The 20,788-nt window shown below is 42.9% G+C and overlaps 1 long non-coding RNA gene across 1 annotated transcript in view; it reads right to left on the bottom strand.

Moving 5' to 3' along the window:
* Positions 1-20,788, bottom strand: part of LOC119497513 — a 245,220-nt gene that overhangs the window by 209,161 nt on the left and 15,271 nt on the right. The gene's annotated exons all lie outside the window — the stretch shown is intronic.

Raw genomic sequence — 20,788 nt, 5'->3', positions numbered from 1 at the left:
GCCCACCGCGGAGATATTCACAGAAATAATGTCTCAATTCCCAGGTACCCTTTCGGACCAGTTCAGCCAAGTTTACTTTTGGAACGGCTCTGGACATATTTTTTTATGTACAAATCTATGTGGAGCATTAGGTACAGTGAAGAGATGTGTGCTCCAAATCATGCTCTGCACCCTCGGGGAGTTGTGGTATTAAATAAGACCTACCTTTGGAGCATTAGTGGAATTCAATATGTGCAATGTAATTATTCTGCTCAATAAGCCACTGGAGGAGGATATTCCATTTACTACACGCTCTAAAGCAGGTAGATTCAGATGCTGTTTTATGTTCACACAATATACGCAAACATGCTACTGGTTAAAGGGAGGAAAAGAAAAAAAAAGAAAAAAATCACATGCATTTTTAAATGGGTTTGTTGTTAGTTCACAATAAAGATGGGGCACCATTATGCATTTTAGAGCTGTTGTTAGTGAGGATGGAGGACAAGTTGAAAATCATCAAATTATAGATTTTTTTAACGTTATATGGGCGACAACGCCAATACTGCTGAAAAGATTAGTCCATTAGTTAAATCAGTAGACACCAATTTTGATAATCAACTTATTGTCATTCATCGAGCAAAACAATGAAAATAATTAGCTGGTTTCAACTTCTCAAATGTTAAGATGTGCTGCTTTTCTCTGTTTTATAACATTGTAAATTGAATATTGTTGAGTTTTTGACTGTTGGTCGGACAAAACAAGCAACCTGAGTTCTTTACCTTGGACTCCAGGAAATTATGATGGGCATTTTTACACAATTTTTGTGACATTTAATAAACTAAAGAATTAATCGAATAATCAAAAGAATAATCTCCAGACTGATCTATAATGAAAATAAGCAGTAGTTGCAGCTTTAAAAGTCATGCATCGTAGTTTATCAGGGTAGCAATACTTGCAGAATCACCATCTCAAAATACAGAGAACAGAAGAACATGTGTCAAAAGGATTAAAAGCATATCTGAGTCGTTTTAATGCAACAGAAGAAAACGCTTTAATAGGGAATGACAATGCATACAAGCACTACAGTGCTGTAGCCTGTCTGCAGTATCACCAATTCAAAACATAAAGAGCGCAAGTTTGAAAAGAGAAAGAGAGGGAGGGAGGTGTGGGGGGTGGTGGGGGGAGTGTTTCGGGGGGGGGTTACGCGTTTCATGCTGTCCCAGTTGCCTAAAGTGATTCTCTCAATAATGTATTAGAGCACTTGTTTATTATTTACTGTTTACACAGCTCAACTCATGCTGCTTTTGTGGAGTGACATTCTCACCCGCGCCGTCTGCGCAGGGCAGGCGAAAAACAAGACGCGGCGCAGACAGACAAGCCCGGCCCCGCCAGCCGAAGCAGGCAGCCAACCAAACCGGGCAGCCACGCGCTCCACGCCACGCTCAGTTGATGCAAAGGCACTGGACTGAGAAATAAAAGACATCTCGGTTCATAGGAGCCGTTGTACATGCATCCTGAGGTTGTCAAAGGAAAACACACACATGCACAGAGGGGGTTGGAAAAGGGTGGGAGTGGGTGGGGCACCTGGGGGAGAGCGGGGGGGGCACCGATATTAATATTTATGCAGACACCTAACTGGCCACAACCCCACTCATCTGTTTCTTCATTCTCATTTAATTCTCTTTTAAAGTGGTCCTTGTGTGAATTAAAGGAAGGGTATCACAAGGGGTGTGTACCCTGCATGATAACAGGTGCACAATGTGTGAAAGGGGTTTTTTGTCATGTGACATAAGAGTGTTTTCTTAGCCAAAGACTAAACGACGAATGACATAGAACTGATTTTCTTTTTCTAAGGTTATGCTAAAGTAATAATAAAAAAAACAAAAAAGGGAAAATCCCCTACCTCTACTAAATGATTGAGAATTATTTAAATTCTTCCTCGCACAGGATGGGTTTATAGCTGAAAGCAACATAATTTAAAGGCCTAATCCGAGATCCAGTATTAACAAAATGTTCCAACACACGACCAAAATTCAAAACACAGGATTCAAAACCTGCTTTCACTACATAAAATCAAAGTTATTCATGTTTTTCAGATCCTTCTAAAGGTCTGTTTAAATCGGTAAACCCAGCAGGAATACATGGCAACATATTCTAATGTAACACAAATCTGTAACTCACATTCTGCAATTATATGTGAATATATCTGTAATTGATAGGATCTACAAAATTAACCAGGAGGTATGAAAAACATACTATCGGCACTGAGAAAGCTAAATGTTTCAGTGATTACCTGCCTCTTGGATTAAATAAGTATCTTGATATTAAATATAAAAATAGAAATGATCTTCTAATTATCCTTTCATACAACGCGTAGCAGACTTTGCATCTCCTCACAGTATGTGAAGTGTTTATTGGGGGGGAAAAGCACACCGATATGAGTCTGGTAATTACAAATAAAAAAAGTCTATCTCTGGTCATAGCAGGCAATAATTACATCCTCTTGTGTAGGCATTAAAGTAAATCAGTTCCCAGGCCAATTTCTTGGGAAAAAATGTAGAGGTAGACACACGCACACACGCACACACGCACACACACACACAACAAACACTTACTGTACCCCAAAAACAAAAACAACCACACACACACACACGCAGCATTTTCAAAGTCATAAAACGAGGGGACTTCAAATGCAGCTATTTGTTTGGGGCCTGTTGTCGTGGGAATAGGCAGTGCGACTGTGCTGGTTCATTAGAATTCCTTTCAAGTTGTGGAGTGCGGCCTCCCTATGTTCCTCTCCCCATATTCCCTGACCCCGACGCATCTCCATGGGGCTGAGGTAGGGCGGGGCACACGGAGGGGAGGGGGAGGTAGGGGTTGGAAGTAAAACACAGTACATTATACTGCAAACACACACACACAAACACACTTTTGGATGCACGCATGCAGTGGGACACCGCACTGCACACACACCGGAAAGAGTACTTGAACTGGATGTGAAGTCACCAGAACTCACACAGAAAAGGAAGGAGCGACAAAGACACACACTTGCTGCAGCAGACACACACATTATTTTTAATGCGGATAAACAAATACACACACACATACCCAAAGCTCTCCTCCCTAACGGTGTCACCTCGCTGCATCACCCTCTCAGGGATGCAGGGGGGAGGTTCGCCTCAGCAGGCACAGCTCAGCACTCGGTCACAGGAGAGAACTGCGATGTTGTGTTTTTGCCACCAGAGATGGTGGCGGGGAAATTGTTTGTGTAACGCACCTGGATCTTTTCTGGCACACTAATAATTACTCCCCTCATCTGCTGCAAGAGCAGCTAAATGTTGCCTCGAAAGTCCTCGAAATGAAGATGAATTTAGAAGTGTCTCCATTTAAATGATGATTGGAAATGAGTGAGTGGCATTTGTGACTAGATTACCAGCATGTGTATGAAGATTACTACTAACTAAACTTCCTGACATCCAGGTATTATAGTACTGATGAATCAAAAAATATGTTGTAAATAAATGAGGAAACTATGTTGATGGCTGAGATGATTTCATTTGTTTTTCAATGAAAATCCAAATTTTAACATCACTATTATGACTCATCTCAGGACATTAACGTCTAGAAAATAATCTAAATACAAAATGCCAGAAGCATTCACATCTTTGTAAGGAACAAATATTATTTTAAGGCCCAATATGATGCTAAAATACAAATTTCTTTACAAGATGGCAATAACAGCAGAGAAGTATCATCCTATCATCATATAAGAGACTGACAAAATGACAATGCATTTCTATTAGAGCTGCAGAATGATGAACTTAACTTAATTTCTTGTTTTCTCTTTAAATGGATACAAAAATTGTTATATACTGTATTTTCAATAATAGAAAAGCATATACCGAGATTTACTTTTTGTGCTCTTTACGATCGCAAACCATTACTGGACCATTTTAGGATAAACTATGATAATGATCAAAAATCTTTAACAATGAACAACAAGCTAAAAAAAAGTGTTTGTGAAAGCACCAACACATAAATGATTATTCTGGCCTAAAACACAAATCAGTGGTGGCATATCAGTGAAGACTGAATGAACAGCAATATACGTAAAAAAAACATTGGTTAAATTATCTAGCAAAATGAGTCAGCGTTTTGTTCCGATATTTAATGAAGCACTTATTATTGTGAGTATAAATTATGAATTTCAACTGCAAAGTAGCCATTTGTTTGCAGCGTTGTCCACTTTGCAGAGTGAAAATGGCGTGAACCGTGGTCTGTATGAGGTTGTTTTGTTTTTTTCTCCCCTCTCAGTTGGAGTGAGGTCACTTTGGCAGGCTGGGCTCCCGGACGAGACCCCAGCGGGCGCCAGACTGCAGGGAGAGGGACGCGGAGCTGCTGCCCGTCACAGCCCACTGGTCGCCTGACGGGCCCCAAGGCCTGCCAGACTGACACCACCCCCGGCCGGGCAGGAGGCAGAGAGTGGGCAGGGGAGGGGGGCCAGGGAAAGGGGTGTACGGAGGTGGAGGTTGGCATGAAGGGACAATCAGTATCCAATGCATTTATCTATTTCACATAGTAGGGTAGAGGTGGAGAGGACACTGAGAGAAGACAGTCAATGGTGTGCCACTGTGCCCAGTGAGGTTGTTTCAGGTGTCACAGAGAGAGAGAGGATGCGATAAACAGCAATTACTCAGCATATAATAGATAGCAATACACGCAATATACTACTAGTGTACAATAGCATTGTAGTAGAGTCAGAAAAAAATCTGTCTGATAAAAAAAAAGTCATGTATTATCTACGAGAGAGAAGAAAGAATGAGATAGGTGAGAGAAAAAAGGATAAAGGAGAGTGAAAAACTAGTTGTGTGTGTCCCAGCATGTGTCTGAGGCTGGCGTGGAGGAGGGAGGAGGGCAACACTCACAGAGTCTCTCAGGCGTGTCCAGAGCATGAGCCTAGTACCTCTACTACATTCAAGTACACACACACAAACACACTCCTATACGTGCACACCTGCCGTCTCTAACACACACAGACACGGCAATGTACATGCTTGCAGTTCATCGCACCGACACACACTCAAACTTTTACCCTGCAATTATAAAGTTCATGCAAAGTCATACTAGACATGGACATTTTTCCCCAGTTGTTCCAGTAGGACAGAAAACATCCCTCTAAGGTTTCCTTTTTTTTTTACCTCGTTCAACATCTCCCCTTCACTCTGTAATAAGATGTCTTCTTTCACAGAGCAAAGAAAACACAAAGACGGCTCTATTGTCCGTGTGTACCTATGTGATATTTTCCGAAGCTGTCCTGTGCTTAAGTAAACATGACAGTTTCTGCATTCAGAGAAAGTGCTTATCCTTCGACACTGAGCCAAGTTTGCGCTGCTTTTAATATACAGTATAGCTCTAGTACTGGGGGATAGGATATCACACAGCGAAACGCAACATATATATATATGAAATGTGTAAATGCATGAGTCTAACGCTTACCTTGAAGATATTCAAATTAAAAACACACTTTTCAGGTACACATTTCAAACACACACTGGAAAGCCAGCAGACATCCTCGCACATGGAATAAAGCAGCAACTGATGAGGAGGAGCAAATTGAATCTTGTCAAAGAGGGGCTTCGTGTTCTACGGCAGAGCGTACACTGTAACTTTGCAATTAAACAGTAAATGGATCAATGTTTGTATATGTTTGCGTGTGCATGTGTGTGTTTGGGGGGCCTCAGGGGCCCGTCCTAATGAGCTATCTGTGTGCATTTCTAACAAGAGCTCGGTGCAGCGCCCACGGCACTGTCATCCTGGGCCGCAGCTGACCTTGCTCGGCTGCTAGGCTGTGTCGTTTGCTATATTTATGGCACCACCACCATCTTGCTGTGTGTTTCTGCGTGTGTGTGTGTGTCTGCGAGTGTGTACATTCACCAGTGTGTGCATTCCAGGAGGGCGGGAGTGCAGGGGGGCTCACTCAGGAAGCAAATACTGTGTATATCAGCATAATGAATCAAGTGAGAGAGAGAGAGAGAGAGAGAAATAGAGAGAGGGAGGGTGGAAGGGATGGAGAAAGCCATTTTCCCTCTGCTGTTTTCTCCCCTCTCTGCAACCAACCCCTGTGGTGTCTATTCCCTCTATTCTGCATTTGCCTTTTTTCCCCCCCTTTTATTTCTTTGCTTGGCCTGATCAGAAAGCTGCTCTCTCCTTCAGCAAATCATTCAGGCATTGCAAGTTGGACTGGGCACAACACTCAAGAGCTCATTTGATGCCTTTTATGTGTTTAATACTGTTTCTGCTAAAGGGATGTTAATAATTAACCGGTTAATCGGTTAAAAGAAATATCAAAAATTAAATAAAATGAAGAGCAAAACTCAGAGGAGCAGCTTGTCACTTAAAGGAGAATAGCTGGTCCACCTTAACAGTCCAACGTAAGTAAGTCTGTACCAGAGTTGCAAGATACATGCAGCTTGGCTTGGGTATTTAAGAGTTGTAGCATTTATTCACCGACAAATAAACCGTACACACACTGCCCTGCTACGTTCACAGCTACTACGCCACCGACAACCCCACACTCATCACAACAACACACATGTTAACGTTACGCCGCGCCGACAGACCGTGTGAGTGTGACAACGGCGAGCACGAAGCTGCACCAGCAACGCTACATCTGTGAACGCAGAACAAACACTCACGGTTTGTCGGACACTCGCTAACATTATGCAAGGCATAAACACACACAGACACACAGCTGACAACCTCGCAGCTATAAACTAAATGATGCGGTGGAGACCTTTAACTGGGAAAGTGGCTGCATGCGTCCACGACAATCGTGACAGCATCGTGGCTGCTACAGTAACTCTCCTGGTGTGGTGAACTGGGGGGACTCAGTTGTCTGTTGTGCTCATACACTGCAGCTGGTGATAAATGATGGATTTAACCTGTTTATGCGTCGGCTTATCGTTGCAGCTGGGCGGCTTGTTAGGCACTAAAAATAGCATCGCTGCATGCTGCGCACTAATCTTGTCAGTTAACGGTTAATAATAGGTTAACGAGGGTCGGTTATTGGTCAGAAAAAAAATTTAAATTAGCATCCCTAGTGTCTGGCTCTGCTCAAGTCCAGACGTACAGTATTAACCCTAACCCGATGAGAAGGGGAGTTTTGAGCGTTTACACAATGTACACACAGCTAAATGTAAGCTGGTAGCATGCATTGGTTCATGTTGAGTGCATGCACTGTGCATGCATGCACGCAGCTATATGAGTTCGGCACCAACCGAGCCAGCTGAATCGCCAATGGAATAATAACAATGCATGTGCATGGAATCAACTGGACCCCCTGTTTGTTTCTGGGCAGGGAAGACACACATACACAAACACACGCACACACACACACACTAAGATACATACACGGCCTCAATATGCAAAGCTCCCCTGTGCTGGGTTAAGGGATAGGGGCGTGCTGCTGTGAATACTCATCTGAGCCTGGCAGAGGGAGCTGTGTGTATCCCCCCATAACCTCGGGGCGAGGGGCAGGGGAGGGCGCTCCATTTGCGTGGGACACACATACACAAGTGGAAACACACACATCTGAAAACACATTTGCACGCAAACAGAAAAAAAGCCAGACACATACATGCTCATACCGCCACCACACACACACACACATACTATAACCCATGCGTACACACATTCGCACATGCAGGCGATAAGCGAAAGGAGCACTACGGGGAGGGGGCGCCGTGACCAAAAGTAAAGTTTTAATTCGGTCCTCGGGGACACTGCTTACTCATCCAACTCCCCCAAGGACCGACTTCCTCTGAAATCTATTCAAATCACATCTCTCCTCCGCCTTTTATTGCATTTCTCATATCCCCCCATCACAAAGTGACAAATCACCACACACTTCACAGAGCCAACATCACTTTCCCGGCATTTTGGGGGACAGATAGATTTGGGGGATTTTTACTTTTAAAGTGATTAGAGGAACTCACTTCCTACTGGTTTTTCCATTATTTTCCATGAGCATTACTGTACATGAGTTGTCATGTTAGGGAGTCCAGAGATACCTTCACCTGACAAAAAAAAAATGCAGCTGAAAACACCATCATTTTGAAGAAGAGGGATTATTTATCTGACAAATTTGAACCTCACTTACTACTATATATACACACATAAATGTACATCCAGTATTTTAAGTCACACCACCCTGCCAAAGGAGCTCACACACTTTCTGTCTCCCTCTCAAATACACATCAAGCACTAATTCCATCGCACACTCCCTCCCAAACATACAAACACACGAGTGTTGGAACACACTGCTACTCAAGTCCCACACTTCCTGCCAGTGTTCTCCCCTCCATTCTCAATAAAGCAGGTGATGAGAGCGTCGAGGTCTAATTAGTTTATGCAGACGTATGAAGCTGGTGGGACAGGCAGCATTGTTATTATTTCTCTGCCAGCCCACAGCAGACACACACACAACAACAGTGACACTTACAACGTCGCCTGCCGCATCCCCAACCGCGCTCATCGAAGACGGTTGAGGAGAGGGGGGGGTGAAATGGTGGAGCGGGTAAGGCTGGATGAGAAAGGGGGTGTCAGAATGAGGAGAGCCGGTGTGCGAGCGTGAGAAGAGAGGGAGAGAAGCGCCACTTGATATATTCGTAATGTTCCTTAATATTTTCATTTTGATGTAATTTGTGGCCCCGGTTTTTTAAATATCCGCTCTGTAATAATGTTTAATTTCAAGGGTCAGTCTGCCAAGGAGTATATTAAAGCTGATAAAACTCATTTTCCACAGGCCCAATATCGCGCCCAGATCAGGTTAGGAGGCCAGCCTCCCTGAATATTTCATCTTTTATCATGCCGATAATGGGAAGATGACAGAGGCGCATTATTACAATGAGAGAATTGCTCATTTTCCTGACGGGGAGGGCTGCCTGGCTGCTTGGCTGCCTGCTTCCCTGACTGCCTGCATCAATGACTGGCTGGGGCTGCCGAAAAGCCGAGGGCTCCACAGAGTGTTTGTCGCAATAAAAGAAATTCTTCCCTGGGAGAGGAGAGGTGACGAGTGGCGAGGAAGGAGAAGAGGTGCAGGGGAGGGGATTGGAGGTAGAGAGAATGAGAGAGAGGTAAGAAAGAAAGTGAGAGAGAGAGAAAAGCAACTTTCTTCAACCACCTCACTTATTTGATTGCGATGAATAATAAATGTGTGGGCTTGCAGTTGGGGGGGGGTGAGCGATGGAGTAATAGCACTGTGTGTGTGTGTGTGTGCTGGTGGTTTGGTGGTGATGTGGCAGGGTAGGGGGCTAGGTGATAATCACAGATTTGAAGAGGGTCCCCATTCCGAATTAACCCATTTAATTGAGCCATTAGGAAAGAACAAAGCTGGGGCTATGAGGCGAGACGGGGTGCAGAGTGGGGGGGTCCAGCCCATCAACAGCCTTGGGAATGGAACCTGCCCCGCACGTAAATGACTAACTGGACCGTCTCTGGCGCCAGAGCAGCTTAATAAATGGACCCAATCAAGGCTGTTCTGGGGACCACCTGTGTCCCGTACAGGTCAGAACCATTAGACCCACATTAGAGGGCCGTGATAGACGCAGGCGCCACTCCAGCCACCCCAATAATGAGGATAATAAGAGTACCATAATGGCATATTTATGGGCTGGCTAGGAAAAGAAGAGACCGGCTGCAGTGTTTTGGGTTATTCAGAAAGGAAAAGAGGAGAAGTCTGATTCAGACAGGTGACTGTGTGAGACTGTATGGCTTTAAGCAATGTACAATATCACAGCCTGCAATTTCAATTACTAACATGATTACAGGACTTAATCCTTCATATATAAAGCCCTGTAATAAAAGAAGCAGCAAACGAATAAACCAGGAGTGATCAGAATAAAATTACTCACAAGAGACCTAGTTATGATACATTTCCATTTCCACTGGCTGCGCTGTGTAAAAGATCTGTCACACACCAGGTGGGCCCATCTTGGCATTTAATATGTTAATCTGTAATCTTCCTCTTCATTCAACTATTCTACTGCATTGAAGGAAATTTTCTCCTTTTTCTGTCTTTCTCTCCAGTACTCTAATCTTGACACTTCTCACTGCGCCACAGGCACGAAGAATGTATGCTGGGAATTTCTAACCAATTAGTCATTTAAACATCCTGGTCGACCTCAAAAAACACTAGTCATTTTAAGTAAACTTTGTGTCGTCTTTGCTTTAAAAAAGAGCTTATAGAACGAGCTATGTCTCCAACTTAGCAAAGATCTGTGTGGTAGAGGGAGGGAAGGAGGGAGCCCAACAAAACCTGCAGCTATAGCAGCTGGGTAGGAATCATCTGTGCAACAAGCCTGTTCTCCATCTGTGTGGAAACTGCAATGAAATAAAGTTAAGTTTCTACTATCCCTCTTTGGTTGTCCACCTGCAATCTCCCTTTGGTTCACTTTGTCACTTCCCATCCCTATTATCCTATTTTTGTCTTCATTAATGTGCACAAATTTGACCTCCCAAGTGCTTTTGCAGTTCATGTGTACTGCTCATGCACAAAGAGCCACATGCTCAGGCACAGGTGTGCCTACATTAGCATTGTTAGGTCCCATCATCATCATCATCATCATCACTGTGAGAGACGGAGCTACTTGGCTGCTGTCCTGTACCGGTGCTCGTCCAGGACAAGAAGATCCCGCCACCTTCACTGGGTGCATATCATCCCTCCTGCAGCAACAAACAGCACCACTGAATTATTTGCTGAGAAGTTGAGACATCAACTACAGCAAGATGCTTTTTGTGTATTTCCATTGACTTAAGATGCATTTGTACCATTCAATTCAAAACACACTAGATGTGGTGTGGTGAGTGTGTGTTCAGATGATCAGCTTGTCTGCTGATCTGAGAGGACTACTACAGGAGATTTAAGTTTGTCCTGCCTTTTTTTGCTCCATCCTCCTGGTGTTGAAAAGGGCACTGGCAGGTGTGGGAAAGGTAATATGCACTTCAGAGCAATGAATTATGTATTATGTTGAACTGAAGATAAAGGAGTCAGCCAAATGATGATGTCCTGGCAAATGAATGGTTTGTGGTTGCTACACAGCAGAGAGTTCAAAGGGGGAACGAGGAGGGGGCTCTAAGATTTGGCAACAACAGTTTGGACAAAATAACATCTTTACAAGTTTAACAGCTTGTCACTGATGTCAAACCAGTGTCTTAGCTCTTGTAGAAAAAGCTTTCAAAGAAAGAAAAGGACGACCTATCCCAAAGCACAACCCACCCATTCTCCAAAAAAAAGGTGCCAGACACTTTGGGTGCATCCCTGTGGAGAGGAAGAGGAAGTGATGAGTACCCCAAAGGGCAACGGAGGTCACCGCTGACCAGCGTGACTGCCAATGACCCCAGGGAAGGGTGGGATGGAGTCAATGTGTCTGGACCCCCACCCCAATCAGAAAAAAAAAATCTGTCACCGTGTCGGGAGGGGTGTGTGGGAGGTGGCGGGTTGGGCCGGGGCGGGGGTTAGGAGGGAGTGGATGATGGTGGGTACCAGACTGGGGCACCTCGGGGGACTTTTGGGGAGGAAGAGCCATGCACCATGTCTCCTGCTACCAACCGTAGTTCCCTCATTTGATTGTGAAGCCATGAATAATGCATGGCGGATGGGACTGAAGGAGGGGGAAGGATGGAGGGGTGGGGTGTGTGGGGGGGCCTCAACCTTAAAGGGGCCCTGCCACAGTGGGAGTCATTACCGATGAACAACCACACTGATGAGCCACGGAGAGAGAGAGAGGGAGGGATAGGAGGATGAGGGAGAGAGAGAGATGTGGAATGAGTGGAGGAGAAAAACAAACAAGATATAAAAAAAGAAAGAAGGATGCCCATGAAACCAGGCTTCTCAAACATTTCAAGCATGCCGCTTATTGAGTGTTTTTCCCTCCTCTGTTTTCATCACTCTGTAGATGTTTTGTTGTTGTTTTCATCTGTTCATTCATCTATTCATAATTCAAATCGGTGAAAATACTCAACATCTTTTACCCCGTTTGTTTGTATTTGCTGCCTTGGTTCTTTGTAATAAGTTTGGTGTAGAGTAAATGTACAGTAAAAACTTTAAATACTGGGGTGCAAGTGACGTGACTACAGACTATGGCAAAGCACCCACTAGATAACAGAGCTAGGGATGTTAATGATATATCAATGATTAGTTAAAAAAGATTTAAGAATGTGATCGATCTTTTATCAAGAATAAGTCAACCGGTAATGCCACATTTGGCACATTATTATTTTTCATCCCCAGGACTTCACTTCCAGCCATGTAGGTGTTAAAAATGGCAAAACTGATGGAATAACTGTTCCATGAACAACTGTGATCAGTGTGGCTTTTCCATAAGACAGGAAGTGCAAGGTAAAAGTTGAATACCTTCATGACATGTTGGAGCTTTGAGGTTCACTCAAACTGCAGCGAGTGCCTGTCGCCAGCAGCTCCTTATCTAACCAGCTCACTGTGGCTGCGTCTTCTTGTACTATTCCTTCCTTGTAAAAACTTCATCTGCCAGATTTTCCCAACAAGGATTTACAGTGTACTTATGGTGTAACTGACTAATGTCTGTCAGTGCTCTGTTCCAGTGTTGAGACAGAAATTACAGTCACGTAATGTAAGTTGTCACCCATCTAATGTTGCCTGGTGGCTCTTTGGCCTGATACAGAGATATCATGATGACAGGAGGAAGGAAGGTTACATGATGACTAGTGACTGGGCTTAATATAGCCAATAACAATCAATTTAAATATGCCTTGATGGACTCGGATACCAATTTTACAATATGACTGTTAAACAGGACGTGGTTACTGAGTGATGAAAAGATATTGACAATATTTTAGAGCTGAAATAATTAATCAGTAAGTCAATCGACAGAAAATTAATGATTTTGATAAGCGATGAGTCAGCCAAAATCCAAAAAAGATCCAGCTTCTCCAATGTGAGGATTTGTTGCTTATTTTCATTTCATTAGAGCTGCAATGATTAATTCATTAGTTGTCAACTATTATATCAATCTCAAACTATTTTGATAATCGATTAATCGTTTGAGGGATTTCTTTTTGTTCTATAAAAAGGAAAAATTCTCTGATTCCAGCTTCCTAAATGAGAATATTTTCTGGTTTCTTTACTCCTCAATGACAGTAACCTGAATATTGTGACAAAACAAAGACATTTGAGGATGTCGTCTTGGGCTTTGGGTAACACTCATCAACATTTTCCGACATTTTATAGACGAAACAACAAATCGATTAATCGAGAAAATAATTAACAGTCTAATTGACAAAGAAAATAATCATTTGTTGCAGCCCTACATTTTATATCATTGTAAATTGAAAATTTGGGGGAGGTTTAACTGTCCAAAAGCAGTTTGAAGACTTTAGCTTGGGCTCTGACATTTTGAAGAGTAATGAATCAATCAAAAAATACATTGATCAATAATGAAAATAATGGTTAGTTGCAGCCTTATAACAATTTCTAAACATAATTAATCATTTGAACTAAATACACAATGCACACACAGACACACAGACACAGAGACATACCACACTAACACACTGTACAGTGTGCTCCCACTTTGACGACGACAAAAAAAACAAAAAAAGAGGCTCATACTTGCAAATCCATAGAAACACAATTTATTTCCGCATATGTAAGTTGCAGGAGCAGGAGGTGGGTGGGAGCGGGAAATGAGCAGAGCCATCCAGCAGTATTGCTGCTGCTAGCAATGTGTGCATGTGTGTGTCTGTGCAGGTGTGTATGTTATCTTGTGTGTGTGTGTATGTGTGCTTGAGAGCCATTCCTGCGGCAGCAGCTAAGGCGCTGTAGCAGGACGAGGTGTTATCACTCATTCTGATTCCGTATTACAGCATGACGGATGGGCCCCCGCGGGCCGGTGAGCGTCGCCGCGCGCTTATTACCGCAGCTCTTAAGTGGGAGTTGATTTAGCTTAAATAGGTTGTTTCATAAGGAGAAGACACCAGCGCTGTCACCACTGCTCTGCTCCTCGCTACAGCAAACTGCCACTCTAATTGAATAATGCCTCCTCTACATACCTATTAGGGTGCTTAGGTACATAGTGTGCCCCAATAATTGCTTATACAACCTGGCTAATTTGGCCTTCACCCCCTGCACACACACACACTTCCACACACAGCCCTCCTCTCCCCAATGTGTGATATTCATGTTGCCATAATCCTCAGTATGTGTGTGCTCTATGTGGGTGAGTGTTTTACAGTATTGAATGTTTGAAGATCGTCACTATTGCTCCGGCGTATTAGCAAAAACAAAACAAATAGGCCTATATTTGAGTCATAAATTCAGGATTTGATACTGCATATCTAATTTGATATTCCTTTAACCTGAATCCAATGGAATCACTGGATTCTGAACGCTATAAAAGTGCAAATAGGCCTACACTATAAAGGATTAGTGTTTCATTACCATATCACAGGGAGATATTTGAGCATGCATGTTCCAATAATACAAGTGCCATGGTGTTTTAGCGTGGAGGTGGTTACGATGGGAGGAGGTTGGGATAAAGGCATTTCGATTAACGAAACGTTGATCCGTTTCCCTGTCTCTGTTGGCTTTAAGAGATTATTGCTGATGCAACAGTGCGGTGGCATGTGAATTGTGCGCCGCTGTGGAGTGGAAACTGTGCCAACTCTCTGTAAGTGAACAAGGCGCCATGGATTCTTGCCAGCAACAACACACTCCCGGGGAAGCCGAAGTTGGCCGTCAATCATGAGCCCTCAAATGGAAACGCACCAATTTCTCACTAGCCCCCCCACTTCACTCAGTTTGTCAGACAGACGCACGAATATTCATACACATGCAAACACTAGCAAACACACAGATACAAAGGGGGGCAGTGAAAAGTGGAAAAAAAGAAAAGGGTAAATACTAAGTTTGATCAGCTCCCAGAATGTCGTGATTAATCCTCCTGAGGCGCCGCACTAAATCTAACTGTGATTTCAGGACCTCATGAACAGCATGGGAATTTCACCAGCTCACTGGCCTGAGGTCAGAAATGATCAGGTCGGAATATCATTTCACTCTCTGGACAGAATTCAAAATATATGGAGTTGGTATCTGCTGGACATGCTGTGCAAGCACTTGAAACCATCTGCTGTAAGTCCCAATGATGTGATGCAATTAAAACTACCTTAAATTCAGGGTTAAATCTGTATTGTATCTATATATTAGCAGAAATATGTTATCCCTTTCTGGTTGTATTGGTTATGTTATTAACCAAACATCTTTATTCTCAAGTGTCCTTTCTGGCAAAGGACTTTTATTCTGAAGTACCATTCCCACTGCAGAGTGACTAACTATAAATGTGACAAAATATATTAAACTTGGTTTGACTTTTTTTGCAAAAGAAACTTTTCTTGGTCTAATATGGACCTATCATAAATCAGCCTAACTTAATTGAAAAAAAATTCTCCCATCTCATAATTTCCAGCAAAAGCAACTGTTTCATTGCCCTGGTCCTGTAATCTTTAGACCTATTAAGACTCTATGCTGTAAAGCCGGATTAAGCCTGAATTAGTTATATTTCTATACAATGCTTTCAATGCCTAAAGCCAAGTTCACACTACAAGACTTTCAAAGTCGTCAGATCTCTATAATGTTCGCACCACACAACTTGCTGTCTTGTAATCGGGAGTCTTTAAGTCGTTGTGGTTTTCACACTACATGACTGACCGGACACAGGGGGTCACACACACTACAAGATCTTTCACCAGGAGGAATTCCCGATGAGGTCTCCAAACTACGTTTTGTCACGAAAACACGTGAGAAATCCACAGTAAATGACGCGATACCATACGCGAGACACATTGCTGATGTTGTTGTTGGCATGTTTTTACAAAATAGCCTGTTTCCACACTCTTTTTTACTATTTATTCCCCTAGGTGCAACAACAACTTTGCTCCGTGTTGCAAATGCAACAGATACAGTAAGTTCCTATTGTTACAGGCGACCTCTCCTCCCCCAAGTTTCCCCTCAACCCGTGTCTTGCGCTCTCATTGGCTGAAGCTCATGGCCGGAGTCCCTGACAGGTCCAGATATCTAACATGCTACAGAAGATATCTGGAATGGGTCTACGAGGCATCGGCGAGTGGTGGTGAGCCTCTTGGCTTGCGTCTTTCAGCAGTTCACACATGACGCTCGAGCACCAATGTGCGAGTGCCGAGCCAATGCCGATTTGCCTCTGATCTGGGGCTTTTGTCGGGGAGCACCAAACACTGTCGGGGAGCGGAAAATCAGGGCTAAAGTCGTGTAGTGTGAACTAGGCATTACTGCACATTTCTGTTGCAATACTTTTCATTTTGTTTGGTTTTAAGGCCCAAATGCACCAAATCTGTGTTGTTATTTACTGCGTGTGTGAACTCTGACTTAATAACTACAGAGAAATGAGAAAACTGAGGCTAGACCAGTTGGGAACCACTGACTGAAGAAAACATCAAATGTCGTAAAAGTACTGAATGTTAACCAAAAATGCATTGCTTGCATTTGAAATGTACTGTTACTATATTTACAATTAAAATGGTAGATATGAATAATTACAAGTCCACATTCATAGTAAGTCTTGAACACACACAACACACCCCCCACATGGACACATAATCTTACACACACAAATTTCATCCCACAAACACACTCTCATATGTACACATTCATACACACACACAAACATTCACAGAGTACACATTTGTACAAAGTATGTGCACACATGCCCACGCATGCACAGCCCTGTGGGTGCTTTGGCGTGCCACCCCGCTCTCTTTCCCATGCGTGCTTGCTGTGCCCTCTGGTTGGCGGTGATTGATGACGGCCATGGCGAGGCAGATCATTTGGGTGGCCCCATCTACACAGGACGTAAATCAAATCAGCTTCGCTAATGATTCTCAGACGCTCATCTGGCAGCCGCGGCCAGAACCCTATCGGGTCTTGCACGCAGGGACAAAAGAAACATCAATACGTCCCAGAATGATTTTTGTTTGACCATCCGTTCCAGGGATTGATGTCCATTTTCTTAAAGATTTCTAGGTGAAAGAGAGGCACCTCTGTCTGGGAAAAATCAAGATCTCATCATCTGTGCTGCATCACAAGTGTGAAATTGATGCATGTGTGGTGTGTGGGCATGTGTGTGTGAAGCTCTATGGATATGCATCTATTTAGATGTGATGCAAGGTGATGTAATATAGCTGAATAGGGAAAAGATTGCCTCATTGGAATATCTGATATCAGCTCTGCCAGGTAGAGAAACTCAAAAACAATCAAACAGGTAGCGGTGGGGAAGAGAATGGAAATTCCAGAATAAAAAATCCAGCCTCCAGACCCTCCACATGCTCTCTGGACCGGTCTGTGGATTCAACGCTGTTGCTAGCGGTGATGTGATGGATAACCCTGGCAGGTGAGACGACCTCAGCCCCTCAGGCCTCCGGGGGTGACCCATTACAACTTTTCATTAAAACGTCTGTCCGATGTACCGCCTTGATTTGTCCATAATTTATGGTGCCATTACAAGCTAATTAGTGCCAGGATCCCTCTGCCCTGCTCGGCATGCCAGGCCCTTGGCAGTTAAAAGAGGGCATACACTGCTGGCTTTAGCTCCACAAGTACTAGGAAAGGCTACTCTAACCAGTCTGGGCTTCAGTTTCCTTTTAAACTGTGGTTGTAAAGGTCGGTAAATACAGTGCACTGCCACATCAGAAACTTTATAACTTTACTGTTTACACATTGATCCTTTATGAAATTATTTTATTATTAAAATATATTTTCCAGGGCTATCAATCGATTCAATATTTAATGCCGATTAATCACATAATGGTCCATAGTTTATCACGATTAATCGCAAATTTTGGATACATTTTTTATCTGTTCAAATGTACCTTAAAAAGGGAGATTTGTCAAGTATTTAATACTCGTATCAACATTGGAGTGGGCAAATATGCTTGATTTATGCAAATGTGTGTATATATTTATTATTGGAAATCAATTACCAACACAAAACAATGACAAATATTGTCCAGAAACCCTCACAGGTACTGCATTTAGCATAAAACATATGCTTAAATGATAACATGGCAAACTGAAGCCCAGCAGGCAACAGGCAGGCTGGAGCACTATTTAGCCTTCTTTCACGACAAGCTAGTATGACATGGTTGGTACAAATGGATAGTTTCATAAGATCCTAGCATCTTCACTCTAGCTTTAACTGAGCAACCTACAACCTAAGAATCGCAAGTTGCGTTAATGCGTTATATTTCAGTTTATTGCTGCTGCGGTTGTAAATGTGCCATAGGACTCTACATTTGGAACTCTTTTTTTTCAGCTTGTTACAGGCTAAATCTCTGTTAATCAGTGATACAGAGCAACACATTATTTTACATGTTTTAGAAGTGTGATTAATAACTTTCCTTTATGAACCTGTATTTAAATCTGCAATCCTTTGTCTTTACAGTTATTTGACCCCAGCAGAGGCCCTGTAAAATTCAAAATGTGCATCATCTGCATACAGAACAAATGTTTAACAGTAGCCTAGCAGAGCAGAAAGTGACTGTCCTCAGCAGCTTGTCTATAAGATTGGAGGGGAGGGGGGTCTCATCAAAGCCAGTGCAGCCATGCATGAAAGTCAATCCACTGCTTGTGTGTGTTTTATTTATTCATTAGTGACACGCGGCTTGAAAAGGAAGAAGAAAAAAAGACAAGAAAGTTCCATTCAAATAGGCATGGCATCCCTGGAGCGGCAGTGTAAGAGAGAGAGAGAAACAAGGGGGGGAGATAAAGTGTGTGCGTATGTGTGTGTGTTTGTGTGTGTGTGTGTGTGTGTGTGTGTGTGTGTGTGTGTGGTAAACAGGGTGCTGGAGGAAAAGGGAGATGAGGGAAGAGTGGGATGACTTCTTTTAATTTGGGGAACCCCTCGGGGGAAATCGAGCCCGTGAACACGCAATTATGGCAGTCATCAGTGAAGCGCGCACGTGAGGAAGTCGGGCGTCGAGCATAAAAAGAAAATATCAGGATGGAGGAGGAGGAAATGATATGAAGTATTATTATCTCAAGTCTCAGCCGCCCCTCCCCCACTGATAATCATCCACATACACATGCAAAGTGTTCACGCACACACACGCACACATCTCCTTCTGCTTCATTTTGGAAATGATAAATGTAACTAATACACAGATAATCTATTACATATAACTGATTTAGGGGCGGGGGGAGGGGCGAGACCATCATCACTGGCCAATTATCATCTTATTATGGGTGTTAAGTGGCCTCATATTAGGGTCAGCGCCCCTCATTTCAAGGGAGAAAATAATTGTTAACCTCTGTAATAGCGATACACAGAAACTATTTAACACACCCCAGGGGGATCTCTCACACCTCGCACACACAAACTGCGTCAGAGCATTGGCCACAAGTTCAAATGATTTTCTACAAAAACGCTGCATTTCAAAACTGCTGCAGAGTTTCAGGTTGATCGTACCTTAAATTTATCCAACAGATCAGATGCATTAATGTGTATTTAACTTTTTTATCAACATCCATCCATTAAAGCGCTTATCCAATTCACGGTCGTGAGGGGTGCTGAACCCAATCCCAGCTGACATTGGGCGAAGGCAGGGTACATCCTGGACAACTTTTATCAACATGCAGGTGGGCAAATATGCTGCTGTATGCAAATGTATGTATATATTCATTACTGGAAATCAATTAACAACAAAACAATGACGAATATTGTCCAGAAACCCTCACAGGTACTGCATTTAGCATAAAAAATATGCTCAAATCATAACATGGAAAACTGCAGCCCAACAGGCAACAACAGCTGTCAGTGTGTCAGTGTGCTGACTTGACTATGACTTGCCCCAAACTTTATGTGATTACCATAAAGTGTTCATGTCTGTAAAGGGGAGACTCGTGGATACCCAAAGAAACCATTTTATTTCACATATCTTGAGGTCAGAGGTCAAGGGACTCCTTTGACAATGGCCATGCCAGTTTTTCCTTGCCAAAATGTAGGGTAAGTTTGGAGCGTTATTTAGCCTCCTTCACGACAAGTGAGTATGAAATGGTTGGTACCAATGGATTCCTTAGGTTTTTGGAGTTTCATATGATGCCAGTATCTAGTATCACTCTAGCTATAAAACTGAGCCCGCTACAACCTAAAAATCGCAAGTTGCGTTAATGCATTAAAGAAATTAGTGGCGTTAAAACAAATTTGCGTTAATGCGTAAAAAATAATCATTGGTTGCCAGCCATGCTATTATACTTTTGGTACTCATTACTACATGAAATTTCATGTGTTTCTACCTGCTCTGCCCGGCTCTTATATTTATATTTTCAGCACTTTAGTTAGTGGAGTCTTGTAATTTAAAAAAATGCCCCCCCACTCCCCGAACAAAAAAAGTTGCATTAATCTGACAGAACCTAGAGAGACACATTGTCGATAACAAAGGAGATAATATTAACTTTTCAGATTGGGAATTCAATATTGGTGAACACATGACTAAGGTAAAATTCTGATTAGACTGAATCAGAATGTTTTTAAAACAATCACATCTTTGACTCATGGCAAGTGCAATAAACTTGTAGGAAGTCTGAGATTTGGCAGCATCTTTAAAAGTTGATTCCCTTTTCAAAACAGTGTAAGCGATGAAAATGGAAAATCCTCAAAGGATACATCCAGCGCCTCGCTTCACCTCGACAGTCCACAGGAAGAGACAACAGACTCGGTAAAGTGTGTTTTCCAATAACTTTTTCTTTTGA

The sequence above is a fragment of the Sebastes umbrosus genome, chromosome 11 (assembly GCF_015220745.1).
Source record: "Sebastes umbrosus isolate fSebUmb1 chromosome 11, fSebUmb1.pri, whole genome shotgun sequence".
Lineage (NCBI taxonomy): Eukaryota > Metazoa > Chordata > Actinopteri > Perciformes > Sebastidae > Sebastes > Sebastes umbrosus.
The sequence above is the reverse complement of the archived record's forward strand: the minus strand, read 5'-3'. Positions and strand labels throughout refer to the sequence as shown.